The sequence below is a fragment of the Porites lutea genome, chromosome 7 (genome assembly GCF_958299795.1).
Source record: "Porites lutea chromosome 7, jaPorLute2.1, whole genome shotgun sequence".
NCBI classification, from domain to species: domain Eukaryota; kingdom Metazoa; phylum Cnidaria; class Anthozoa; order Scleractinia; family Poritidae; genus Porites; species Porites lutea.
In genome coordinates this window covers 19,057,057-19,069,192 of record NC_133207.1, presented here as the reverse complement: position 1 = coordinate 19,069,192, position 12,136 = coordinate 19,057,057, and positions in this window count along the sequence as shown.

The window sequence follows — 12,136 nt, the reverse complement described above, 5'->3', positions numbered from 1 at the left end:
TTGCTTGCAAAATATTTGAAACGATGATTTCCCCAATATTATCATATAATAGCGAAATTTGGGGTGTATATGTAAAACATGATTTTAAAGCTTGGGACAATACCCCAATTGAAAAAACCCACTTGCAATTTTGCAAGCGTTACCTAGAAATAAGCAATAAAGCTTCAAATGTTGTAAGTAGAAGTGAATTAGGACGGTTGCCATTAATTATTAATATTTATAAAAACATCCTTTATTACATATTATATCTTCTGCGTAAAAACGAGGATATTATTGTTAAACAAGCCTTTCGTACTTCGCTAGAACTTCACTGTAATGGTAAAAATAGCTTTTACCATAATCTTATGAAAACATCTGAATATTATGACCTCCCTGATTTTGATCCTAATAATTTAAGTGAAGCTGAAGATCAAACACTATATAGATATAATAAAACAAAAATATATTGCAGATTGGCAACATACAATCCATCATTCTAAGAAACTACAATTCTACAGCTTATTTAAACATGATTATAAAATTTCAAGTTATCTAGACTTACTGCGCTTTTCACAAACATGCGAACTCTAAAGTTCAAAAGCCGCCTTTGCAATTGCGTTTTTCGCTGCCGTCAATCATAATTACGATCACAAGCAACGAACCTTAAAACACAGAAACACACAAAACGGATCGAAATCCACCAATCACAAATCACAAACCTTGACCTTTTGAACCCGTTAAAGTAAAGTTTTGGGCGCGATCCATTCAACCAAAATTCCAACCGGTCCGACCGGGAAAAGTGGACCACCTCAAAAGGTGGACCCGTTTTTTCGAAACTTTTCCGGTTGGACCGAACCGATCCATTGAGTTTTGGACCGAAATTTCCGGAAAGTTTGGTTGAATGGATCGCGCCCATTTGTTTCCTAAGAGGTCCGTTAAGATAATTGACGGCAGCGAAAAACTCAATCGTCAGTTGGCTTTTGAACTTCAGAATTCGTATGTTTGTGAAGTGCGCAGTAATTAGAAATTCTGCTAATAGGAAAGATTTAGTGAAAATTCGTATAAGTAACCACAAACTCATGATTGAAACTGGAAGATATAATCAAACTTCCCCCAACGATAGATTCTGCCCTATTTGTAACTCTGGTATAATTGAAGACGAATTTCATTTCCTCTTCCATTGTCCAAAATACTCAATCCCAAGGGAGAAATTCTAAAATCAAATCCAACAAAATTTTGTCGACTTTAATCAGCTATCTTACACAGAATTAATAATTAAATTGATGAATTCACAGGATTTTTCCGTAAATTCACATTTGTTGAAATTTGTCTCATTATGTAATGATTTACGTAATAATTTTTTATCAAATCATGCTGATGACACTTGATTGACTATAGTAATCATTGCATTGCATTATCATTGTTATGATTTGTTTGTTTGTTTGTTTGTTTTTTCTTTATGTTAAAGCTTTTGCAATACTGTAACTACATAATTATAGTCATGCAAATAAAGCTTGTTGATGTTGTTGTTGTTGTTGTTGAATAGCGTAGAAGCCTGCTTCATTGACGGATGGTAACTTCAGTATCTATTCAGCTATCCAGGCACTTCACAATCTTCCAAACAAAAGGCATTGTTAATCCAAATCCTCCTTCACTGGCCGATTTTCCGCCAGCAAGGGTGAAAATTCTTTCTTTTTTTTTTTACAATGTCTTTATTTCGCCCGTTAAAATACATAACATAATACAGAACGTTTTAAGAAAATCGCACAGATCATTTACAATTATTATATAAAACCTAATAAAACATTGGATATCTATATTGTTAAATTGCCAAGTTGTATTGAAACCTTATTCTATTAAAATAGCAATTCTTAAAACGTTCTGTATTAATCCTTGGTAATTGACTTGTTTTTGATCTTAACTCCTTGGACTAAATGACTCTTTGATTTTCGGCAAAAGGGCATATAATGGATGGTTAACATTGTTCTTAATTTTGGTGAACAACTTGCGGTCACACTTCTCTAAAAGACCATAGATATTAATTAACTCACAAGTGTAACGTCGCTTATTGCACCTTTTTAAAAAGCATTGAATGGTGTTTAAATGCCTTTTTGAGTGATAATAATAATAATAATAATAATAATAATTAAAATAATAAAAACGATAGTAATAATTATAATAATATTTAATACTTCTATAGCGCATTTTAACATAGGTATAAACTGATGATTGATCTGGTGAAAACGTTTTGTACTGATGAGCGATTCAAGTTTACGTTTAGCCAGTACAGTTCTAACTAATTGTACATTCCACACACCCCTCCTGAAAACTATTGCACAGTCTCTTGGCTAGATAAAATCGCAAAACTGTACGCCTATCAGATGATTTAATTCAAATCTACCAGTATATAGCTGTTAAAATTATAGTTGACGTCGGTTTTCAATCAATGGAGACTGCACTGAAAACTTATCAATGAATATGATTTAAGTTTTTAAGCTCACCTTCAAGGAAAAGTGATGTGAACTCTCGTTTTCCTTGTACTCGTTTGGGTTGACGAATTTGTGGGAAGACAAAAGCTGGCACCAAAATTTTCCATCGGCTTCTTTGGAGGCGGCCAGGTTCAGAGACAAACATGATGGATTGCTGAGACATTCAAAGGTGCAGTCAAAGGTGTCGTACACTGTAAACGTTCCAATTCCAGATACGTTTAAAAAGTAGTACTCTTCTTTTACAAAAACATCTTGACGAAGATCCTGGTGGTAGGTCCCGCCCAGGTCTACGAGAATCATTGAATATCATGAGTTAATAAAAACTGAATCATGGGATAATGCATTTCTAGAGCTCTGATTGGCTTAGCTATCAAGGTATATGAGCCATTATACTATGCTCTTTAAATATGGTAACTGTGCTCGTCTGCTCAAAATCAAAAACAAGCTGAAAATCGGTTGTTATTACAAATAAAGTTGGGAAGAATTGTCGATATTTTGTGGGCGTTTTTAACAGAACAATTATTCCACTCGCGCTTGTTGGGTATGAGATGATTAATTATAGCCAACTCATAGCCAACGTGCACTCGTGGAATAATTGTTAAATATTCAAATTGCTAGTCAATTTTTTGGCGCAAAGCTTTCTGCTTGGGAAGTACTGGGATGATCAGTACACTAGAGTCACTAGAACGAAGGGATTTTCTCCCGCATAAACCACGAAAAAGTACAGGAAAAAAATAGACGCTTCATTCTCCCCCGGGTATTCTCCCTCCACTTGTAAAGCAAATAGAATCAAATTAAAAAATGACTTGGGTTTCTTACTCAAAGGCTCTATTTTTAACGAGGGGATTTTTAGGGGTGTTAAAAAAATCTGAATATTCGTGGAAGTGCCCGCGTATCCTGGCCGAGTAGTTCTGCGAATAATGTACAACCAATTTTATCGTGTCATGTCATTCAATGCTTTCTGGAAATTTGAAAGGCTTAGCAAATTCGGCATGGTATTTTTTTTGGCGGGGGGGTGGGAAGGGGGCGGGGCAGGGTAAAATTTTTGGTCGAGGATTTTTTGAGGGTTTTAATGGAAGCCCTAGGAATTTTTGGGTTTTGATTTTTGTTCGCATTCGATCATCTCTGAAACTCGGAGTACCCCTCCTACGCTGGGTTTACACTTCCCCTCGGTGGAGAGCAGTAAGGAGAAGTCGTTACGTCATATTGCCATGGTAGCAAAATTTCTCGGGATGACAACAAACCATAAACGTCCGGCTTAAAAAGCGAATTCACATTGTTTCAAACTTCATCGATCTTATTCAATTTCATACATTTAAATTTCTCGAATGTTGGCGAAATTTTCTGGGGTTGAATCCACGGCGTGTCAGCTGTCATCAAAAAGTTTGACCTCTCTTTCAAACTAGTTTTTCAGTTTTTAACCGTTTGAGCTGAGTTTGTATTCCCGACAATCCCATGTTTTTGGATTTTTGATGTTGACAGTTTTTGGCGAGAAAATGACGTCACAAGACTGACAGTAAAACTGAAAATAACTTTCAACTTATGCCATGACAGGTTATAGCAATTTTGAAAGAATACTCAGAAAAGAACTGAAATGTGAAAAACGTTTTTGAAAACCTCATTTGGATGCGAAGATATAACATTCTAAAGATCACCAAATTTCTAAAAATAGTGAAAAAAATGGCGGAAAATACGAAATTCACGGCTCAATAACTTCTCAACCTGATTAAGCTTTACAAATTAGTTTTTTACATTTGAGCTCATCTTTGTGAGCTCTTAAAAGTTCTAGCTTGTTATGCAATAAGTCGAAAACCATTTTTGTTGTCAATCATATGACGTCATTTCCCGCCAAAAACCACTTAAATCAAAAATCCAAAAAAGTACGATTGTTGGAGTGAACTTTTAATTATTATCGTGCAAAGTCTCAGCCCAAACGGATAAAAATTGAAAAACTAGTTTGGACCACTTTTTGATGACAGCTGATCCGGGATGATCCGAAAAAGGAAAAACAGACCTTTTTTGTCTTGTTTTCATCTACTCCATAAAGCAAACGCGTGAAATTTGGAAGTACCATATCGCAGTTGTGCACCGTCATCCAACCAATGTGCAAAAAACCGTGATGCATAAGCTCCCTATTGTTGTTATCCAGAAATTCTGTTACCATGCTAACGTGACGTCACAGTTCTCCTCTCTATTACATGCTCCAAGAATGGCGCATAATTCAACGGAATGTTGAAGTCGACGGTTAAAATAATTAATAGGTTCATCATATTGGTAGTATTTGCACGCGCGACGTAAGTCAATAATTTTTAGACCTGAACAGCCAAAAGCTTAAGTTGCTTCCACGGAAAAGGACTGAGAAGACTGTTTATTGTTATCATTATTATTATGATTATTATTTTTATTTTAACATACTACTTATTCACCGAGAGTGAGGTCATAACAAGGAACTACCAGAACAGAGGCCCTTGATGCATTGATCGAGCGATAGCGAGGTCAATACATTAAGATTTCCCCCAGCTTTAACGACCGAACGGACGAGGTTAATAAGTTATTATATGGCCTTTTCATTAAGGACCTGACCCTGCGACTAAATAAAACCAACAACTGACTAGGGGAAAACTTAAAAAACATGTTACCTCAATGAGCTGTACGCATGAGCCCGCGATACACTTAAGTGATACTAGTCAGCGGATATCCTTTTGACAGCTGTCAATCTACCATAACATATATGTCTATAAGGATGTCCAACAAGTTATACACAGATTGTATATGCCTTGGACAAATGCTGGGTCATTAGAAACAGGCAATCAGAACGTGCGTACTATTGTAACAAGATAATAAGGTATTTTAATCACATTTCAGGTGCATCCAACGACTTTTTTCTGTCAAATAACTGTTCAAAGGAGCAAATATATGGCCTAGAAATTTTCTGTTAAAACTCGAGAAAGGCTCAAAATTTTGTGATAACCGATCCTCTCGTCTAACATATTCGGAGTTAGCTAGTCTACTCACTTACCCACGATTTTCGTAGGTTATGTTTCTCATACTTTATTACCAAGACATTGCAATTATTTTTAAAAAAGAGTACGCTGAAACCAGCAGGAACGTCTGAGGATCGTCTCGCGGTATACAAACGTCCATCTTCGCATGCGACAAACTATAAACTAATGAATTAATAAATATTTACAAGAGAGAATGAGCTATCATTCTCTCTTGATATTTAGCCTCGTTTGGGAGAAAAGTTATTACAATTGCTTTTTGGTTGATTGATTCCACTCGTCTTGCTTTAGGTCAACCCAAATTAGCTTTTGGTTCGTTTCATGAAAAGTTCCGCGTTTTGGCGTAGGCTTTAAACTCTCTTGACGACCAAAGTTCCCCCTAAGACATCCCATAAGATAAATAGCTTTTAGGGCAGCTCCAAATTAACCAAAAAAGGCTTCTAAGGCATATATAGAGAAAACCATTTGAGACACTTCTGCCGTTTAAGGTATGTGGAATAATTCGGTCGTTTTGTGCCCCTGGTGTTAGTAAATTAGGTCGGAGGATCTCTATTAGGAGACTCAATAAGTTTATTGAAATGCATTGCATTGTATTTGAAACTGTAAGCATGCAAAAAGAATAAACTCGACCACCAACAAGTCTCAGATAATAGAATGAAAACAAAATTCATTAAAGATACATGCAAAATGCAAACCCTAAATTCTGCAGTGTAATTTAACGCATAGAAAGATTTCAATCAATCATGCTACAGAAAATATTGTTGACTTTTGATCTCGACGCATCAAAGTTTTCTCTCCTTGATTCTCGTCCTCAGTTCCGAAATTTATAGCATCGTGTAGTTGTGCTAAAGGGCAACAACAAACAGGAGAACAAAATAGACCACTTGCCGTACTACAACAGCTGGAATTTCTAAAAATACTTTTTTTCCATCCACCGAGTATCTTCGTTTAAAAACTTCTCGTCTCTCAAACTTGTCGTTAACCTTTGTTCAGTTAATATATGATTCTCTTTATATTGCTTCTGTGTGTGTGTTTTTTTGTTTGTTCGTTTGTTTTTTTTTTAGCAATCCTCAGTGTATTTTCTTTCCAGTTATAGTTAAATAGAAATGATTTACAGTTATGCGCAATTATAATGTTAAATCTAACCTTGTGGGTATGATGCTTCTTCTAGCGCAAGCGACAAAGCGAAGAAACAAAGCCAGCAAATAAATGGAGAGCACATTTAGCCGTAAGCAGTCTGTAAGATAGCACTCAGTTACTCTTAAAACCTGGTAGTTATAGCTACACGTACATAGCAACTGGTTCCAATAACACAGTAAGGGGGCGTTTTAAAAGTCATAGCTGTAGTTAACGTCATTTCTAGCTAATTGCCCCTTTAAAAACGTCATTTTATTATTAACTTAACTAAAAAACGTCATTCCCTCTATAAACAATGTTACGATATTTATGTATCATGGTCCGCACAAAGAGAGAATAACTCTATTTTCGTCACAGTTTCTGAATATGGAACCAATGCCCTGTATATACGCGAATAACTGATCGAAAATACATAATGAACATTGTTGTACCTGTTACATTCACTTTGTAGTAATATAGAACGTAACTCACCACTAGTAACTTGTATATCAGTTGAGTAAATGATAAGCGAGATATAAACTTTTGTAAAATTGCAGCGGAGAAATCAGTCCAAAATCACTTAAGCCGTGATAGACATTGTATTCTGTTAGGATAAACAAGTGTTAAATAACTAACAAATTTTTTTCACTAACAGGGACTGGGCTAGCCCACTCTTTGAGATAACTGAAAGAAAAATTAAGTTTATTGAGTTTATTTTAGCTAATCAGATTTATAACTTACAGAAAACCTAATTTTACGGTAAGCAAAGCAAAGGCCGACCTTTGTTGTAACTCCTCCCTCTTCGCCATTGGGGACGTTTCCTCGCGAAACTTCCCCAGCGGCGAAGAGCGAGGAGAAACGGATGTTTTCGCAGGCTAAACGATTTTTGTAAAATCCAACTAGTGGTCTATTATCAATGCTGCGATCTGATTGGTTGAGCTACTACTAGGCTATATGTTATAGCCTATACTAGTAGCGAAAAGCGCGAGCTTTTTGGCGGCAAAAAAGGATTAAAGTCTAGTTTTAACAAGCTAGAAGTTTTTTATTCTAGATATTTTTGACCAACTAGTAAGATTTCACTAAAAAAATTATTCCTCTCGTCCTCATGGTCTCTCAGCCCCAGTCTCCCCTCGTTTTTTTCCCCTCCAGTGTTTCTTTTTGTCCTGGCCGCGTACGATTTAACTTGCTCCCCACTATCTAAACGCCTGGAACAGGCTACTGTCGATATGCAGAGTGGATATATTGAGGATCTGCCAGAAAGGCGCCGTCAAATTCGTGCCTGTGTAGCCTCTGATGTTGACGTATTCCACTCTCTTACACGCCGTACCCCGCCCCGGAAAGTCCAAAATGTTAAAGTCTTTGAAGTTGCCGCGGAGGTAGTCTGTGAAATTGATGGCATGGGTCGGATAGCTGCATGTTACTCGCCAGTGGGTGGAGTGGACCTGCAAAGACCTCATTCGCTCCAGACTTAAGCGGTAACGATCCCAGTTCGGGGAGTTCTCGTTTTCTGGGGCATTAATCTGAAGTGGGTGTTTGTGAAAAGAAGAAATAAGGCGATTTTCTCTACTCCAAGACATGACCAGTGTCCATGCGATACCGGGCTCAGATCTCAGATCACAGTAGGCTAAGAAAGTATTTCCTCCGTTGTCATAAATCTTATAAATGCCATCTTTGGAAGCGCTTTGCTGGCCATATTCGACGTAGGATGTTGACCGGAGTCTCTCTTAGAAAAGACAAAAGAAGACTTTGCAGTTTGTTTGCAGCAGAGCCTCGCTGACTGATGGGAATTTCAGTATCTATTCAGCTATCAGACACTTCACGATCTTCCAAAAAGCGGCATTTTTAGTCAAAATACTCCGACCTTTACTATGGGCCGTTTTTCCACCGGTTAGAAAAAATCGCTAAGAATGATATCTGCAGCACTGATAGCATTGTTTGCTTTTTTTCCTTTTTACTATAAATCGTATAATTGATATTGCATGTATCCACTGTAAAAACTCTAAGAACACTTTTCTCAATTCCTTTCTATATACTGGAAGCAAAGCATTTTCAGCTTTAATGCGGGCCACTTCAGGCGAGTCTCCGTTTTGTTCATACTCGTTGATCAGAGCTTCGAGCTGGGCTTCGCGGCGATTACAAACTTCATTTTGAATGCGTGACCAAGGATCTACATGCTCCTCCTCCTCCTCTCCGGAAGAGTCCATTTCTTCGCTAGATTGAGAACTTTGAGATGATTGTTCGCTTTCTTGTGAGCTTTCAATATCGTCGTCATCATCTTCAAAATTTCCATATCCTTTTTGAACGAAATGATTATAATTGCTGAACATGGTGATCCGAACTGCACGAGGTTTAAGAACTGACTGAATCAGAAACAGCGGCTTACTTCTTTTTATATAGCTATCGATGGAGGCACGGCTGCAAAGCACAACGGAACTCTATGAACTTTCATTGTACCCCTCCTGTACCCTACTGTACCCCTCCTGTACCCCTCCTGTACCCCTACTGTATCCCTCCTGTACCCTTCCTGTACCCCTCCTGTACCCCTCCTGTACCCCTACTGTACCCTTCCTGTACCCCTACTGTACCCCTCCTGTACCCCTCCTGTACCCCTACTGTACCCTTCCTGTACCCTTCTTGTACCCCTGAATTCTCTTAAGTACTCCCCACCATTGTAAAATAACTATATATTACATGATTCTGTTAACTGTGAGTCATTTTTCATAAGCAGTCATGCCTCGAACGTTTCCTCGAATTTGTCCGCTATGTGGCAAACCTGGTGTGTCCAACTTGAGTTCTCATCTTGAAATTGTCCATGACTTAACCGGGCTAAGACGAACACGACTCTTAAAAGAGGCTAAGGCTTCTTGGGAATCAAAAAGAGAATATATCTCTACAAGCGTCGACTTACCTCGTTGTTCATCTAGTTCCACGAGAAAAATATGTGAACCAAGAAAAAGAAGAAGACCAGTAAACGAAACGCCGAAAACTTCTTCTACTGCGAAGAAGGTAAAGCTTTCCCGTGATGTTTCCTTGGCAACCGAGCCTTATCCAGATTTTATGTTTCGCCATAAGTTCTCACTCCTTGTGGTTGGACCAAGTCAATCAGGGAAAACAGTTTTCGTAGAACAGATTCTAACGAGAGATCGTATTGTCTACGAAACCAACAAGCCCCGTCGCATTTTATGGTATTACAGTCAGTGGCAAGATAGATACGAAGCTTTGAAATCAGCGATCGGAAAGGACATTAAATTCTTTCGTGGCCTTCCCACATTTCAAGAAGATCTGCGAGAAATTGACCCAAAATACAACAACGTTATCATCTTTGATGATCTAATGGCAGAAGCGATCGAAAGCCCCATCGTTTCTCGGTTGTTTACCCAAGGTCGCCATAGAAATGCCAGCGTCATACTGCTCCTTCAGAATATGTTCCCAAGGGAAAATTTAACACCGATATCAGTCCGAATACACAGTACATGGCTCTTTTCCGAAGTCCTAGCGATCGGAAACAAATCGGAATTGTTGCTGAGCGTATGTTTGATAAGAATCGCCAACGATTCACGACAGCTTATTATCAGGAAACAGAGAGGCCTTACGGTTACATCTTTGTAGATAATAAACCGGACACGGCGGCAAATAAGCAGGTGTTGAGCGACATCTTTGGCTCTTGTCGAGTTTACCCAAGTATCAACAAAACCTTAAAACCAGAGGGAGAGGTGGAATCGATCCCCCCAAAGGATCTTATTGTGCCCCCGAAATATGCTGAAGCTAAATCATCTACGCGTAAACTAAAACCGTTTGGATTGGATTGGTATGGATTATGGATTGGTATGGATTGGTGTGGGATGACCTGGCCCGCCTTGCAGAATTATTTACATGGAGCGCCCTATCTCAAAGCTATTCCAGAAGGGTTTGGCCTTTGCGAGATGTACACAAGCACTCGAAATGCTGTTAACCCTTATACCCCCACAGTCATGTTTGCATCTGAAAATTACTGGCCCGTCAAAATAAAACATTATTCCAACGGCAAAAGAAAGTGGATTTATATACACGAAGACGAACCAAGTGTCCAAGCATTTGTTCAAGAAACGAAAGCAATCGAAAGAGCTAGAGGGAGAGGCACTTTCTAGGCTTTGAACATTTGCTCACCATATTGTAATACTTTTTCTAAAGTTGTTGAGTTACTACAATAAATGTATTTTTTAACCGAAACAAAGGTGTAGTCTGGTTGTAGCACGCGCGTATTAATCCCACCATTGTTTATATATAATTGAGTTGATTCCCGTGGATAATTTATGCGACAAGTGTTCATGTTGGCTCAGTGTATATTAAATTAGTTTGCGATGAATAATAAAATACACTTCGCCTGTTAATGGTTAACGCTCGATACCACAGTCTAGAAACGTTTGAAGGTTGAATTATATTGACAAAACAGAATCAATGGTTTTGTAGAATAAAAATATTTATCTTTGGTCACAGTGAATAGTTTTAAGTCGAGTACTGTTTTCGGACCGTTGACTAGTATGTTTGGAAGCTATCCGCTCAAAAATATTATTTACTGTAGTTTGTGACAATAATAAAATGCTGAACGCTTTTATGTTGAACACATAATAGATTGTTTACTATCCAATCAGGGTTAAAAGATCCCGGGCAAGTCTAGGCGAGTTCAAAATGGTATTGTGAAAAAACCTGTTTTTGGAACTGGTTTTTCTGGATAATGATCAGTTAATGAGAATCCTCCGCATTTTATTCATGAGATCAATACAATAGCCTATGACGTCAGCGACGTTAATTTATTCTAGCGTAAATTAATGAGAATCCACCGCATTTTATTCATGAGATCAATACAATAGCCTATGACGTCAGCGACGTTAATTTATTCCACAGCAATTTAATGAGAAACCACAGCATTTTATTCATGAGATCAATACAATAGCCTATGACGTCAGCGACGTTAATTTATTCCTCCCCACCTTAATGAGAATCCTCCCCAAAAATAAGGATAATTCGGTGCGCCCTATACTACTATATTTTCACATTACTATGCTATTTTTGTGGCGTAAAGCCTTTGTGGGGCAAGCTTCCTGCTTAGTAATTATAGTACTGAACAGTACTAGAATGAATCGAACGTACGGTACCTACTCAACGTCCCCAACTGTAAATGGTAGTTTCGGAGGAGACGAAAAAGTCACAAAAAATTTTCGAGACGACCAAATTTCCCCTAAGACATCCGAACAGATAAATAGTTTTGGGCAGCTCCAAATTAACCAACCAGGCTTCTAAAGCATAGAGAAAACCATTTGAGGCACTTCTTCAAGATGTCTGTGGAGAACTGGATCGTTGGGTGCCCCTAAGGGGCATCTGTAAATAGACCCTTTCACGTTTTTTTTTTGCTTTTTTTTCATTTTTCAAGTTTTGCCATTATAAAGGTGATACGTTCAAAGCAAGCCTGAATATACAGTTGCTCCATAGAGTCGCGAAAGTATATGGTACTCAGGGGCAGCGTCTGTATAATTACGCCACTCTGCGGTGTGCTATATCTTCGTTAGTTAT